The sequence below is a fragment of the Mauremys reevesii genome, linkage group 1 (genome assembly GCF_016161935.1).
Source record: "Mauremys reevesii isolate NIE-2019 linkage group 1, ASM1616193v1, whole genome shotgun sequence".
Lineage (NCBI taxonomy): Eukaryota > Metazoa > Chordata > Testudines > Geoemydidae > Mauremys > Mauremys reevesii.
Genome location: NC_052623.1, coordinates 234,577,435 through 234,590,939, shown reverse-complemented (window position 1 = coordinate 234,590,939; position 13,505 = coordinate 234,577,435). Strand labels below are relative to the sequence as shown.

Sequence of the window (13,505 nt, the reverse complement as noted above, 5' to 3'; positions counted from 1 at the left end):
CTAAAGTGACTCTCCATTTAATTTAGACTTCCATGTTCATTTATGTTATTTTCCTGTGTTTATGGAGAAGGGGAGGGTTCCTCAGAAGTAGGCATTTAACTTCTGATTTTTTGGCACGTGAATGGAGCTGGCTTTCAGAGCACCTGAACATCTGCAAATTTTATTTGGTTTAAATAGAGTGCCTAACAATTTAATGTCAGAATCTCCTGTCTGACACAGTGAACTGTGATCCAGTGGTATGAACACAGGACATGGAACTCCTGCTTTCTCTCTAGTCACAGCTCTTCCTTTGTGGCCAAGGACAAGTCACATGGGGGAGATGTTCAAAGTTAGGTGCTCAACTCCCGTTTTGAGTCAGTGGTAGCTAAGTGACTGAGTGCCATTTGTGCCCCCTGAGAATCTCTCCCTTAAACTCTGTGGCTCAGTTTCTGTATATGTCATGTGACGGAGGGGGAACAATTACTGACTGAAAAGTTGTGGTGAGAATTCCTGTTTATAAAGCACTTGAAGGATAAATAGCACTGCATAGGTGCTAAGTACAATGTGTTGGAAAAGGAGGGATAGTCTTGTGGTTCAGCCATGATTGGAAACAGGAGATTTGGGTTCAGTTCCTGGCTTTGGCACAGATTTCCTGTGTGACCTTAGGCCAGTCACTTAATTTCTGTGTGCTTGGAACTCCTTAGGGTCTATGAAAGCATGTAAGTAATGTAGCCTACTTTAGAAGCTAAATATTATTGAACTGTTGCATTATTCTTAGGATAATAATGAGCTGTGTCTGTGATCTTTGTTCTTTTTCTCTTACATTATCTTTCAGGAAAAACAAATAGCTATTTTAAAAACTACTTAAAATATTTAAAAGGAGAAGCTCACAAACATAAACTATAAGTGAATCACAGTTGTAGGCAACATGTCTGACATTGAAATAGGAAATGTGCAATTGAACAGAACCTGAAAGATTCCAGAGCTGAGAGATGGATTTAAAGTTTGGCACTGGTTTGAAGGTCAAAAGCTCCCACAGAAAACAATACAAGGTACTGTCACGTTGTTGGGTATCAGTTTCTCAAATGTCAAGGAGGGAAATTATTTAGATAGGATCAAATCTCAAACATCGTCTTTCAAGAAAGGGGTAAAGAGTGATACTGAATATTACCATCTTATATGTATAACTTCCAATGCCTAGTAAAATAATGGAGCAAATGCTAAGATGAAAAATAAAACTGTCTTTGGAGAATAACACCATCAGCAGCAAGCACCATGTCTTTATAAATAAATCGTTAAGCAAATATTTACTTTTTTTGATAGAAATGCAAAATTAGTTGGTGAGGGCATCCAGGGTGCATGAGTTTGTGGATAAATGCCAGAGAAAGCTAAGATAGATAAATAAGCATATTGTAGTGATGACTGACCGGATAGACAATTGGGGAAGATGTATATTGAGGTCCCACAGGAGTCAGTGGTAAGAATGTAAGAACAGACATATCGGTCAGATTAATGCTCCACCTAGCCCCCATCCTGTCTTCAGACAGTGACCAGTGCCCGAGGCTTCAGAGGGAGTGAACAGAACAGGGAAATGAATTGAGTGATCCATCCCCTGTCATCCAGTCCCAGCTTCTGGCAGTCAGAGGTTTAGGGACACCCGGAGAATGAGGTTGTGTCCTTGACCATCTTGGCTAGTAGCCGTTGATGAACCTATCCTCCATATAACTTATCTAATTTTTTTTTTAAACCGGGTATGCCTTTGGCCTTCACAGTATCCCTTGGTTGGGCTGGTTTACACTACAAAGTTAGGTTGAGTTAATAATGTATGTGTCTACACTATCGAGTCCCTTCCACTGACCTAAAGGGCTTGTGAAGTCAACTTCTGTACTCCACCTCCGTGAGAGGCGTAGCGCTTCAGTTGACATCCATGCGTTGACATGGGGATAGTGTAGACACTGCACTGTGTAATTTGAATGAATTGGCCTCCAGGAGGTGTCTGGAGAGTACTTTCAACTCCACTGCACTTCAGCCAGGTACACAGGAAACAGCCACCCCCGTGTTAAAGCCCTGGGAACTTTTGAATTTTCATTTCAGGCAGAGCTCTGAATCAGCGTAAGAACTGCTAACATCTATGCCAAAATAGTGCAGGACATGGGGGAGAAGGATTATGCCAGGGACACACAGCAGTACCAGCAGACAAAGGAGGTGAACAGTAGCTCTGGTTCTGAGCCACAGATATGCCGCTTCTATGAGGAACTGCATGCGGTTCTAGGCAGTTCCACATCCTTCTTTCTCAGATGTCCTAGGATGCGGTGGGGGTGGTGGTGGAGGGGGGCTGGAGGGAAGTCCGATATCCCTTGCACTCAACTCCAGGGGAGGGTACAAGGACCAGAAGGTGACCATTCCCGCACCTTTGATTGTTAAGCTGTCCTTGTTTCTCCCCCCCCCCATCAGAGTTATCAGACCTTTTGCCCCATGTTATCTTACTTTTCTTTGCTGTCTCTTAGTGTTTGTGAGCATAATAAAAATTAATGGATTGGGGAGAAAAGGCTCTTTATTCATTCAGCACACAGTGGTTAGCGGGGGGTGGAGTTTACAGGGGAGTACATGCAATGAAGGGGACAGCTAGGTAAGGAACAACACACAAGTATCACATCACTGTAGGTCATTGATTAAACTAGTTTTCAAAGCCTCACGGAGACGCAGTGCGCCTCAATGTGCTCTTCTTTTTGCCCTGGTGTCTGGCTGCTCAAAATTGTCTGCCAGGTGATTTGCCTCCACCCCATCAGAAACTTTTCTCCCTTTTTTTCCACAGATCTTATGGAGCACGCACCTGCTTTCACTGAGGTCTAACCTAGTAAGCACACTACACCAGCGAGCTTTTAAACATCCAAAGGCACGTTCCACCACCTTTCTGCATTGGCTCAGCCTATGGTTGAACCGCTCCTTACTGCTGTCCAGGGTGCCTGTGTTAAGCCTACATGAGCCATGGGAGTAAGGGGTAGACTGGGTCTCCCAGGATCATGATTGGTATTTCAGCGTCACCAATGGTTATTTTGCAGTTTGGAAAGAAAGTCATCTGTTCAGAAAGCTGCAAGCAGGAAGAGTTCCTAAAGATGCACTCGTCATGCACCTTTCCCGGCCATCCCACATTGATGTCGGTGAAACAGTCCCTGTGATCCACCAGTGCTTGCAACACCATTGAGAAGTACCCCCTTCCAATTTATGTACTCTTTGGCAAGGTGGTCTGGTGCCAAGATAGGGATATGCGTTCCGCCTATTGCCCCACCACAGTTAGGGAACCCCATCATGGCAAAACCATCCAATATGTCCTGCATCTTGCCCAGAGTCACTACCCTTCTTAACAGAAGTCTATTGATTGCCCTGGCAACTTGGATCACAGCAGACCCCATGGTAGATTTACCCACTCCAAATTGATTCCCCACTGACTGGTATCAGTCTGGCATTGCAAGCTTCCACAGAGCTATCGCCACTCGCTTCTCAACTGTCAGAGCAGCTCTTGTTTTAGTATTGCTGCGTTTCAGGGCTGGGAAAAACTCTTCACACGGTTCCATGAAAGTGGTCTTGCACATTCAAAAGTTCTGCAGCCACTGCTCGTCATCCCATAGCTGCATAACTGTGCAGTCCCACCAGTCAGTGCTTGTTTCCCGGGCCCAGAAGCAGCACTCCACTGTGTCAAGGTGATGCGCAACAGTAACTGGTATCTGCAAATTGTTCTGTTCCATGGCTTCCAGCAGGGCTGCTTGCGTGGCATCACACTGTTCTGCATAGCGGCTCCTGCTTTGGTTGAGCAAATACTGCAGGAGAAGGTAGGAGGTGTTTGTAATGCTCACAACAACAGTGTACAGCTGAGTGGTATCCATGCTTGCCATGCTATGGCATCTCTGTGGGTAACCCAGGTTTAGGAAAAAAGGCGCAAAAAAGGCTTGGTTTGTTTGCCATTGACTCAGGGCCAGCTCCAGGGGTTTTGCTGCTCCAAGCAGGCAAAAAAAAAAGCCGCAATCGCGATCTGCGGCAATTCAGCAGGAGGTCCTTCACTCTGACCAGGAGTGCGGGACCCTCTGCCGAATTGCCACCGAATAGCTGGACTTGCCGCCCTTCTCCGAAGTGGCCGCCCTAAGCACCTGCTTGCTAAGCTGGTGCCTGGAGCTGGCCCTGCATTGACTTCAGGGAGGGAGGAGCATCATGGGAAGTTAATGCCATGTTCCCATAACCACCTGTGCAATGTTTTGGTCCCATGAGGCATTGCAAGCCCAACCCAACATTCCGCTCGGCTCCATGCATTATGGAATAGCTACCCACAGTGCAGCGCTCCATATGTCAATGCAAGCCCTGCTAGCGAGGATGCGCTCTGCTGACACAATGTGCATAGTGGGGACATGCAGAATCTACTTGCTTAAATCGGAGGATCAATGTTGACTTAAATAAAATTGACCTAAATTTGTAGTGTAGACATACCCTTACGCAGGTTAACTGTGTGTTGTGTGAAGAAGTGCTTCTGTAAGCCTGTTTTAAACCTGCTGCCTATTAATCTCATTGAGTGAAGGTGACCCCTGGTTTGTGTGTTATGTGAAGAGGTCAATAACACATCCTTATTCACTTTCTCCTCAACTCTGTCATATCCCTCTGTCATAGACCTCTGTCATATCCCTCTTCAGTCATCTCTTTTCTGACCTGAACAATCTCAGTCTTTTTAATCTCTCCTCATATGGAAGCTGTTCCATACCCCTAATTGTTTTCTGTTGCCCTTCTCTGTACCTTTTTCCAATTCTAAGGTATCTTTTTTATGATATGGTGACCAGAACTGCATGCAGTATTCAAGGTGTGGGCATACCATGGATTTATATGGTGGCATTATGGTATTTTCTGATTTATCCTCTATGCCTCTCCTAATGGTTGCTAATATTGTTCGCTTTTTTGACTGCTGCTGCACACTGAGTAGATGTTTTCTGAGACCTATCCGCAATGACTCCAAGATCTTTCTTGAGTGGTAACAGCTAATTTAGACCCCATCATTTTGTATATCTAGTTAGGATTATATTTTCCAATATACATTACTTTGCATTTATCCATATTGAATTTTATCTGCCATTTTGTTGCCCAGTCACCCAGTTTTATGAGATCCCTTTGTAACTCTTTGCAATTGGCTTTGGATTTAATTATCTTAAGTAATTTTGTACCATCTGCAAACTTTGCCACCTCAGTGTTTACCCCTTTTCCCAGATCATTTATTAATATGTTGAACAGCACGGTTCTCAGTTCCCCTTACAAAACCTTGGGGGACCCTGCTATTTACCTTTCTCCATTCTGAACAGTGATTTATTCTTACCCTTTGTTTCCTATCTTTTAACCAGTTTCTGATCCATAAGAGGACTTTCCCTCTTATCCCATGACTCCTTACTTTGATTAAGACCCTTTGGTGAGGGACTTTGTCAAAGGCTTTCTGAAAATCCAAGTACACACTGGATCACACTTGTACACATATTTGTTGATACGTTCAAAGAATTCTAATAGATTGGTGAGGCATGATTTCCCTCTACAAAAGCCATGTTGACTCTTCCCCAACATATGATGATCCTCTATGTGTCTGATAAGTCTATTCTTTACTATCATTTAAACCAGTTTGCCTGGTCTTAAATTAGGTTTACTGGCCTGTAATTGCCAGGGTGGCCTTTGGAGCCTTTGTTAAAAATCAGAATCATTTTAGCTGTTTCCTAATTATGGTACAGAGGCTGATTAAATGATAGGTTACACACCACAGTTGGCCATTTGCAATTTCATATTTGATTTCCCTTTGAACTCTTGGATTAATATCATCTGGTCCTGTTGACTTAGAACTTTTTAATTTATCAATTTGTTCCAAAACTTCCTCTGACACCTCAATCTGGGACAGTTCCTCCAATGTATCACCTAAAAAGAATGGTTCAGGTGTGGGGATCTCCCTCTCATCCTCTGCAGTGAGACCAATGCAGAGAATTCATTTATCTTCTCTACAATGGCCTTGTCTTCCTTGAGTGCTCCTTTAGTGCCTCAATTGTCCAGTGGTTCTACTGATGGTTTGGCAGGCTTCCTGATTCTGATGTACCTTAAAAATTTGGTTGTTAGTTTTTGAGTCTTTTGCTAGATGCTCCCCAAATTCTTTTTTTGTCCTGCGTAATTATATTTTTATGCTTGACTTGCCAGAGTTTATGCTCCTTTCTATTTTCCTCAGTAGGATTTGACTTCCAATTTTTGAAGGATGTCTTTGTCTCTAACCACCTCTCTTACTCTCTTGTTTAGCCATGATGGCATTTTTTTTTGGTACTCTTACTTTTTTTTTTATTTGGGGTATACGTATAGTTCAAGCTGCTATTATGGTGTTTTTTAAAAGTTTGCTGTCACCAAGTGATTAACTTCTTTGGACCAGATCCTGTGTGCCACTTAAGACTAAATCAAGAATTTTCTCTCCCCTTGTGAGTTCCAAGACTAGCTGCTCCAAAACAATCATTCATGGTGTCTAGACAGTTTATCTCTGTATCCATTCTGAGATAACATGTACCCAGGCAACACGGGGATAGTTGAAATCCTCCACTATTTTGGGGTTTCCTGGTTTTGTAGCCTCTCTAATCTCCCTGAGCATTTCACAGTCAGTGTCACCATCCTGGTCAGGTGGTCAGTAGTATATTCCTACGGCTATCCTCTTGTTGTTCAAGCATGGAATTTCTATCCATAGAGATTCTATGGTACTGGCTGATTCATTACGTTTTTTTCATTTTATTTGACTCTATCCTTTCTTTTGCATGTATTGCCACTCCTGCACCAGCGCAACCTATTCCGTCATTCCTATATATTTTGTACTCTGGTATTACTATGTCCCATTGATTATCCTCATTCCACCAAGTTTCTGTAGTGCCTGTTATATCAATATCCTCCTTTAATATCAGGCACTCAAGTTCACCCTTCTTTGTATTTAGACTTGTAGCATTTGTATACAAGCACTTATAACATTTAGCAATATTTTGCTGTTTACATTCTTGTGATGTAATCGAATGGGACTTTATTTGTTTGACTGTTTCTCTTCAGCTCCTGCCTGTACTTTATCAACTTCTATCCTCTCCTCTGTACTAAGATATAGTGTATCCCCTTTAATAAATCCTCCCCTCAGCGATGTCTGTCTAAATTGTGCTTATCTGCACCTATTGGTTTTTTCCAGCCCTTTGTTTCAAAACTCCTCTATGATCTTTTTAATTTTACATGCCAGCTATCAGGTTCCCTTGTTAGTTTAGATGGAGCACTATATAGGTTCCTTCTTTTTTCAAAATGTTCCCCAGGTCCTAATAAATATAAATGCCGCCTCCAAACAGCATCGTCTCAGCCCTGCCGTTCTGCCTGTTTACCTGGCCCTGTGTGTGGAGCTGAAAGCATTTCAGAAAATGCTACTATGGAGGCCCTGGACTTTAATCTCTTTCCTACCAGGCTGAATTTGACCTCCAGGGCCTCTCTCCTACCTTTCCCCATGTCATTGTTACCTGCTTATACAATGACTACCAGCTCCTCCCCAGCACTGCACATAGATCTATCTAGATCAGGGGTGGGCAAACCTATTGGCCTGAGGGCCACGTCTGGGTATGGAAATTGTATGGTGGGCCATGAATGCTCATGAAATTGGGGTTGGGGTGTGGGACGGGGTGAGGTCTCTGTGGTGGGGCCAGAAATGAGGAGTTCAGGGTGCGGGAGGGTTCCTGGCCAATGGGAGCTGTAGAGCCAGTGCTTGGGGCAGAGGCAGCATGCGGAGCCCCCTGGCTGCCCATACGTGTAGGAGCCGGAGCGGGGACATGCCGCTGCTCCCAGGAGCTGCATAGAGCGGGGCAAGATCCTGATCCCGGTCCCTGGTGGGAGCTTGAGGTTCGGATTAAAAGGTCTGATGGGCTGAATGCGGCCTTTGGACCGTAGTTTGCTCACCACCGATCTAGATGTCTTGAGAGGTCCATAACCTTCACACCCAAGCAATTCACCATGTAGTTCTCCCAGTCACCACAAACCCAACTATTTCTAATAATTGAATCCCACATTACTATTACCTGGCTCTTCTCAATAAGTGGAGGAGTATCCTCAGTGAGAGGATACTATGATGTCAGCTGGAATAAGGATCCCAACTAAGATGTTCTTCTTCCCTGTGACTTTCATCCTCTTCAACAGCACAGAGGCTGTCAAACTGGGAGTGGGACCGTTCTACTGTGTGCCTGAAAGTCTTAACTGTGTACCTTTGCTCCTCCAGTTCAGCTACTCTGGTTTCAAGAGCCTGTACTTGGTCTCGGAGAGCCATGAGCTGCTTGCACCATATGCACACACATGCCACCTGCCCACAAGGCATGTAATCATACATGCTGCATTCAGTTAGCCCCCAACTCTGCTGCTGGACTTCTGCCTGCACTGTTTTTACTCTTGCTAGGTTTGTTTGTGCATAGGGAGGCTTGGGATGTGGTTATTGTCCTATGTTTAGAGAATGTTTATTAAGTATATCTGGCTCCCACACTCCCCCTCTAAACTCTCTCGCAAAACTCCCATTTGTGCTCCTGTTTGGGTCAAGTTTTATTTGCAATCTTCACAATACTGTGGATTTGGCAGTAAACAGTATGAGCCTATATAATAAAGTGATAATCAGGAAGTTAACTGGGTTGCTCTGAGTATTATGGCATGGAGCCGTGCTCCACCCCTCCCTTGGTTTCTGTTTAGATAGTTGGCATTCTTCCCTACCCATCCCGCCTCTTATGATGCAGTTGAATGAAGTGGCAAGTTCCCAGCCTGCAGTCCCATGAGTAGAGAGTTTGTTTTTGTTTGCTCCGAGCGGCCCCTTTACAGAAGCCTGACTCTGCCACAATTATTGATGTTAGTTACTTTACTTCACACACTGTTGCATTGACTTCAGTGGGGCTGTTTGCAAAATAAGGAGTTTACTCGGTGGAGTGGAGTGGGAAGAACCTGTCCCTGCATGAATGAAATTGAGTCTGAAACTAAAGCAGAAGGTGCAGTGAACATCAGTTCACAGAAATGATACCAAAGGGCCTGAGGAGATTTAGAACATTGATGCAGGAGAAGTTTGGGAAACTTTTCCGCTATTATACTAGGTGAGAAATAATCTGAAACAGATATTCAATGGGCAGGAGACGCTTGAAAAACAGGAATAAGTTGAAGTTAATGAAGGGAAAACTTAGGGTGAACATCTGGAAAACCTGCCTGACAGAGCTCTATTAGAGTCTAATCCTGCAGTTGGATCTGAATGGGCAGTCATGTGAAACCCTGCTGGTATAAATGTGGCTCCACACAGATCCACCTGCATAACAGGTTAGACAAACACCTGTTAGCGATGTCTAGATAATACTTGGTCCTGTCTTAGTGCAGGGGGATGGATGAGGTCCCTTCGAGCCCTATATTTCTATGACTTTACAAATCCAGTTACCCAACATGGGCCTTAGACTGTGCAACAGCCTTCCAAGGGAAGTAGCGGAAGTCACTGCTTTGGATGTTTGTCTAGACTACACACAGCAGTAGTGTGGTGTACTTCAGAGAACCATTCTGCACTGGACTATAAATGACCTAATAGGTCCTTCCCCTCTGTTTTCTCTGATCTCCTTGTTATGACTTACCATATGACTCTAAATCCAGGCCAGTAAAAAAAAAAAAAAAAAAGCTTCATTTTGCATTACTTGTTCAAAGCTCAAACAGCCACTGTGCTTGATAGTGTCTATAACAGTGGAGGTCAACAGAACATTTTAATTAAAATAAAAAACAAAGCACAAACCGTAAACATTATCTCAGTAAAACCACAAATGTCTTCTCTGCAGCTGCAGGATTTGCCCCCACCTCCCCTCCAAAAAAGCCAATACAGTAATAAATGTAAGATGCTTTCCCGCTTGAAAGCTTTAGACAATAAGAAGTTACCAGAATATGGTTTTCAATAGCAATATCGTGAGGCGCATCATTTAGAAACTTAGCCAGCAGGCATCAGATTCATCATTTTTTATCATAGGATGCTGGCAGTACTGCTCTCCAGATGTACCATTTGGCACATTAAGCAATTCTTTTCTTAGAAGGGGAACCTATGGTTTTGCCATGTAATGCAAAACACCAATGGAATCACTACATAAGCAAAATGCCTGTAATGGTAGAGTGGTCCAGCCACAAGGATTGGTATGTTAATTTTGTTTTATTTTTCCCAGCGTGTCATCTGTAGTACTGGATTTTGTGTCAGGATCATGGCTGGGCTGTCTTAGTATCATATTTTTAAGTGCATTTTCATCTGGAGGTTTAAGCTGGGAAACTAATGATTTTTTGATGCAAAAATGTGCTGTACTTAGATCTATATTATCATTTTACCCTGTTAGACACTGGGCCAAATTCTGCCCTCAATTCCACCCGTGAAACCCCTGGCCCTCCATATGCAACTTTGGAAGTGGTATCCAAAGCCATCTAAATGCCAATAGTTTACACTAAGACTGTGGCTTATACTTGTTGTTACTTCCTAAGAGCAACTAAGTCTTAAAATAAAGCTTTAGCTTATTTGTAAGTAAGAAGATAAAAATAATCACAGTATGTTGGGTTTGTATTTGGAAGGCAATGATTGGATTCTCAGTTTCTCCATACTATTTTAACTTTCTAATGGATTGCCAGCTGGTTTGACCTTGAAAATGCAGCCTTCAAACCTTTTATTATTTACGTTGTATCTACTGTATATCAGAGTAGTTGCCGGACTTCGATTTGCCCATGTGGTGCCAATGTTGCAGTGAGAGCTGCATTGCATTGTTATTCTTTGAGCTGCATTGCATTTATTATATCTTTTGGTTCACACTCAGGATACGTTTTCTTCATATTGGCAGGAAAAATTGGGGAGTAGAGAGAGGAATCATGTGGTGCTTCTTCCCAGGATCATGCCTTGTGGTTGTACATATAAACAGAAGGGGAATGTTTTTTGGACTTGCATCTTGAATTGCTTTGTTTTGAGAGATGGAGAAGAAGGCAGAACTGCAGCTAGCAATTTATTAATTATATTGTGCTGGTATCCAGCCAAAATAAGGGCCTCATTGTGTTGGCACTGTACGCGCATAATGAGAGACAGTCCCTGCCCTAAAGAGCTTACAATCTAAATAGACAAGACAGAAAAAGGGTGGGAGGGGAAACAGAGGCACCACAAAATGATTCACAAGTCACACAGCTGGTGAGCAGGTTTCCAGAGTCCCAGCCCATTGTCTCATCCACTAGAACATCACGCCTCTCAAATTTACATGTTTATGCCAGCTGTCCATTGTTCTATTCTTCCCCCCTACCCCGCATCCTGATCCACTCATCTGTATTACCCGAGGGCTTGTTCTCTTCTCATGTTGTCTTTGCACTGGTGTAACCCCATTAATATCAGCAGAATTACTCCAGTGTAAGCGAGAGGAGAATTGGACCCATACTCTTCCAAAGGGTAGCCATAGTATTACACACAACAAGGCAAATCCTGGGACTTAGGAGTGCACATGCCACTCACTCACAAGTTAAACCAGCTCTTCACTGTGCCGATCAATCCTAAGGGTAGAACAGGGTTTGGAGAGATGGTACAGCTGCTCCAAGAAATGAGGACCTCAAATGAATTGAACCTCTCCTATCTGTCTCCCTGATATTCTTTATTAATAAGATACATTTGATAGCACCCTAACTTTACATGATGCTTCAGAGATTAAAAAGGCAGTGAGAAATGTGTTGCTGGTGGGCAGATCCAAGGAGTTTGAACTTCATCCAGAAAGAGACAGGAAACCTGTGGAGTGTTTGTTCCTGTCATCTTGCTCTCTTTCTCCCTCTAAAGGTTGCAAGGGTTACTGCAGCCTGCGGCTCTTACAAGTGCATTAGAACAAGGAATGTACTTCAGGAGGAGACTAGTGGGATCTGTCTCCACCTTTGTCAATGATCATATACATTCAGGTCTGTGTAGACTGATGTGGCGAGCCGACCCCTCATCATGCTGATGGGCCCACCCTCTCTCTGCTGACACTCTGTTTTATAGGAGTTATCTGAGAACTAGCTCTGCACAGCTCACAACCCATTCAATCTTCAGTTCCCTCTGTTAGGAAAGGCAGAGCCTCCTGTGAGATTATCTTTGCTGTCCTAGCTGCCATATAGGGCAGTCAGGAGGACCAGCATCCTAGACTTTGGCCCTAGGGGAAGGAAGAGAAAAGAGATTTTGGTGGCTATGAAGAAGTAATAAAGCACCCTGTGGGGGGGGGTCTTCTTCAGGATGGGGGCAAGATTGCTGTCTTGGGAGCGTCGCTGAACTGCTCAGCTCTGTGTGACTCCCATTATATTTGGCCCATTATGATGATCATAGCAAGCCTAGCTAGCAGTGTTTTAGTAAAAGGCTGGATGAAGATCTAAAACAAAATAAATTCCCGCATCGAGCAATTTAACCCTTGGATTTGTGACCCTAAATTGGTTAAATTATTATTTTTGTTATAATATAATGAATACTCTGTATTGAGAAACTCTCCACATGCTGATCCAGTTTTGCTCAGTACAATTGCACCGGAGAGGGTGTTTCCTTCTATTTTATGTAATATTTGAATATTTTAAAACAGTTCCTGCCACTCACCATAAATATCATCCCCCTAAAATTAAATGCGTATGTCATGGCACATGCCCATCCATACATCTTGAAAGGGAGAGCTAGTATTTAACTATATGTACTCATCAGCGAAAACTAATGTTTAAAAAAAAAAGTGTGGTATAAATCCAAGTTTCTGCTTAATTGGTTTATTTGTGGCCTCTGCAGTTTGATTAACTATGCAATTAATAATGACCAGGTTTGGCATGTTAGGTACTTTGTGCTGTTTTCTCTGTTCCATGAATTCTGGGAAAGAATGCAGAAACACAGTTTGTTGTGAAAATTCTCTCCCTCTCCTGTTGGTTTCAGCTTTAAATGCCTAGGAGCAGGAACAACCAAAGCTTTGTTATTTTTCTTTGGGCCAGTAGAGTTATCTAAAATACTGGGAGTTTCTGAAGGGAGGCTAATCCCCCTTCCTGAGCAGGCTGCAGGGGTGCAAAAGGACAAAAGGCACCCAGTGCCCATTTTTTTAAAGCAAGGGAACCCCAAGGCAACAACAGTTATCAGGGATTAATAAAAATGGGGGTTCCAAGTGAGAGAGAGAGTAATCGCAACTGGTTCCAAGCAAACTGCTCCTCTGAGCTTTGGCATACTGTTTACTTGAGAATGTGGGAAAGGAATGAAGGTTTAATAAAGGTAAATCGCATGTTAAAAGTTACTTTCTAACTTTTTACTGGTTGAGTTGCTGAATGTATTTTTTTCCTTTTAGCTTAAATTCTGAAATTTGGGGTTATCCTGTTGAGGTTTCATAAACAGTATTTAAAATGTGTGTCAATATTTAGAAACCTGATTGGGTTTTCATATTTCTGTTTGTATTATGTAAAGCCAGCATATCCCCAGTTGCAGGATTTAGGAGAAATTGTTTGTTTTTAGAGGAAGACTGGGGAGT

General features: G+C 43.1%; 1 long non-coding RNA gene across 1 annotated transcript in view; it reads left to right on the top strand.

Annotated features, from left to right (window-relative positions):
- Positions 1 to 831: 831 nt before the first annotated feature.
- The window catches only part of LOC120384589, a 31,718-nt gene continuing 19,044 nt past the window's right edge, over positions 832 to 13,505 (top strand). The window contains exons 1-2 of the long non-coding RNA XR_005588965.1: positions 832 to 1,031; positions 2,795 to 2,836. This is a non-coding gene — a long non-coding RNA (uncharacterized LOC120384589). The remainder of the gene's footprint in view (positions 1,032 to 2,794; positions 2,837 to 13,505) is intronic.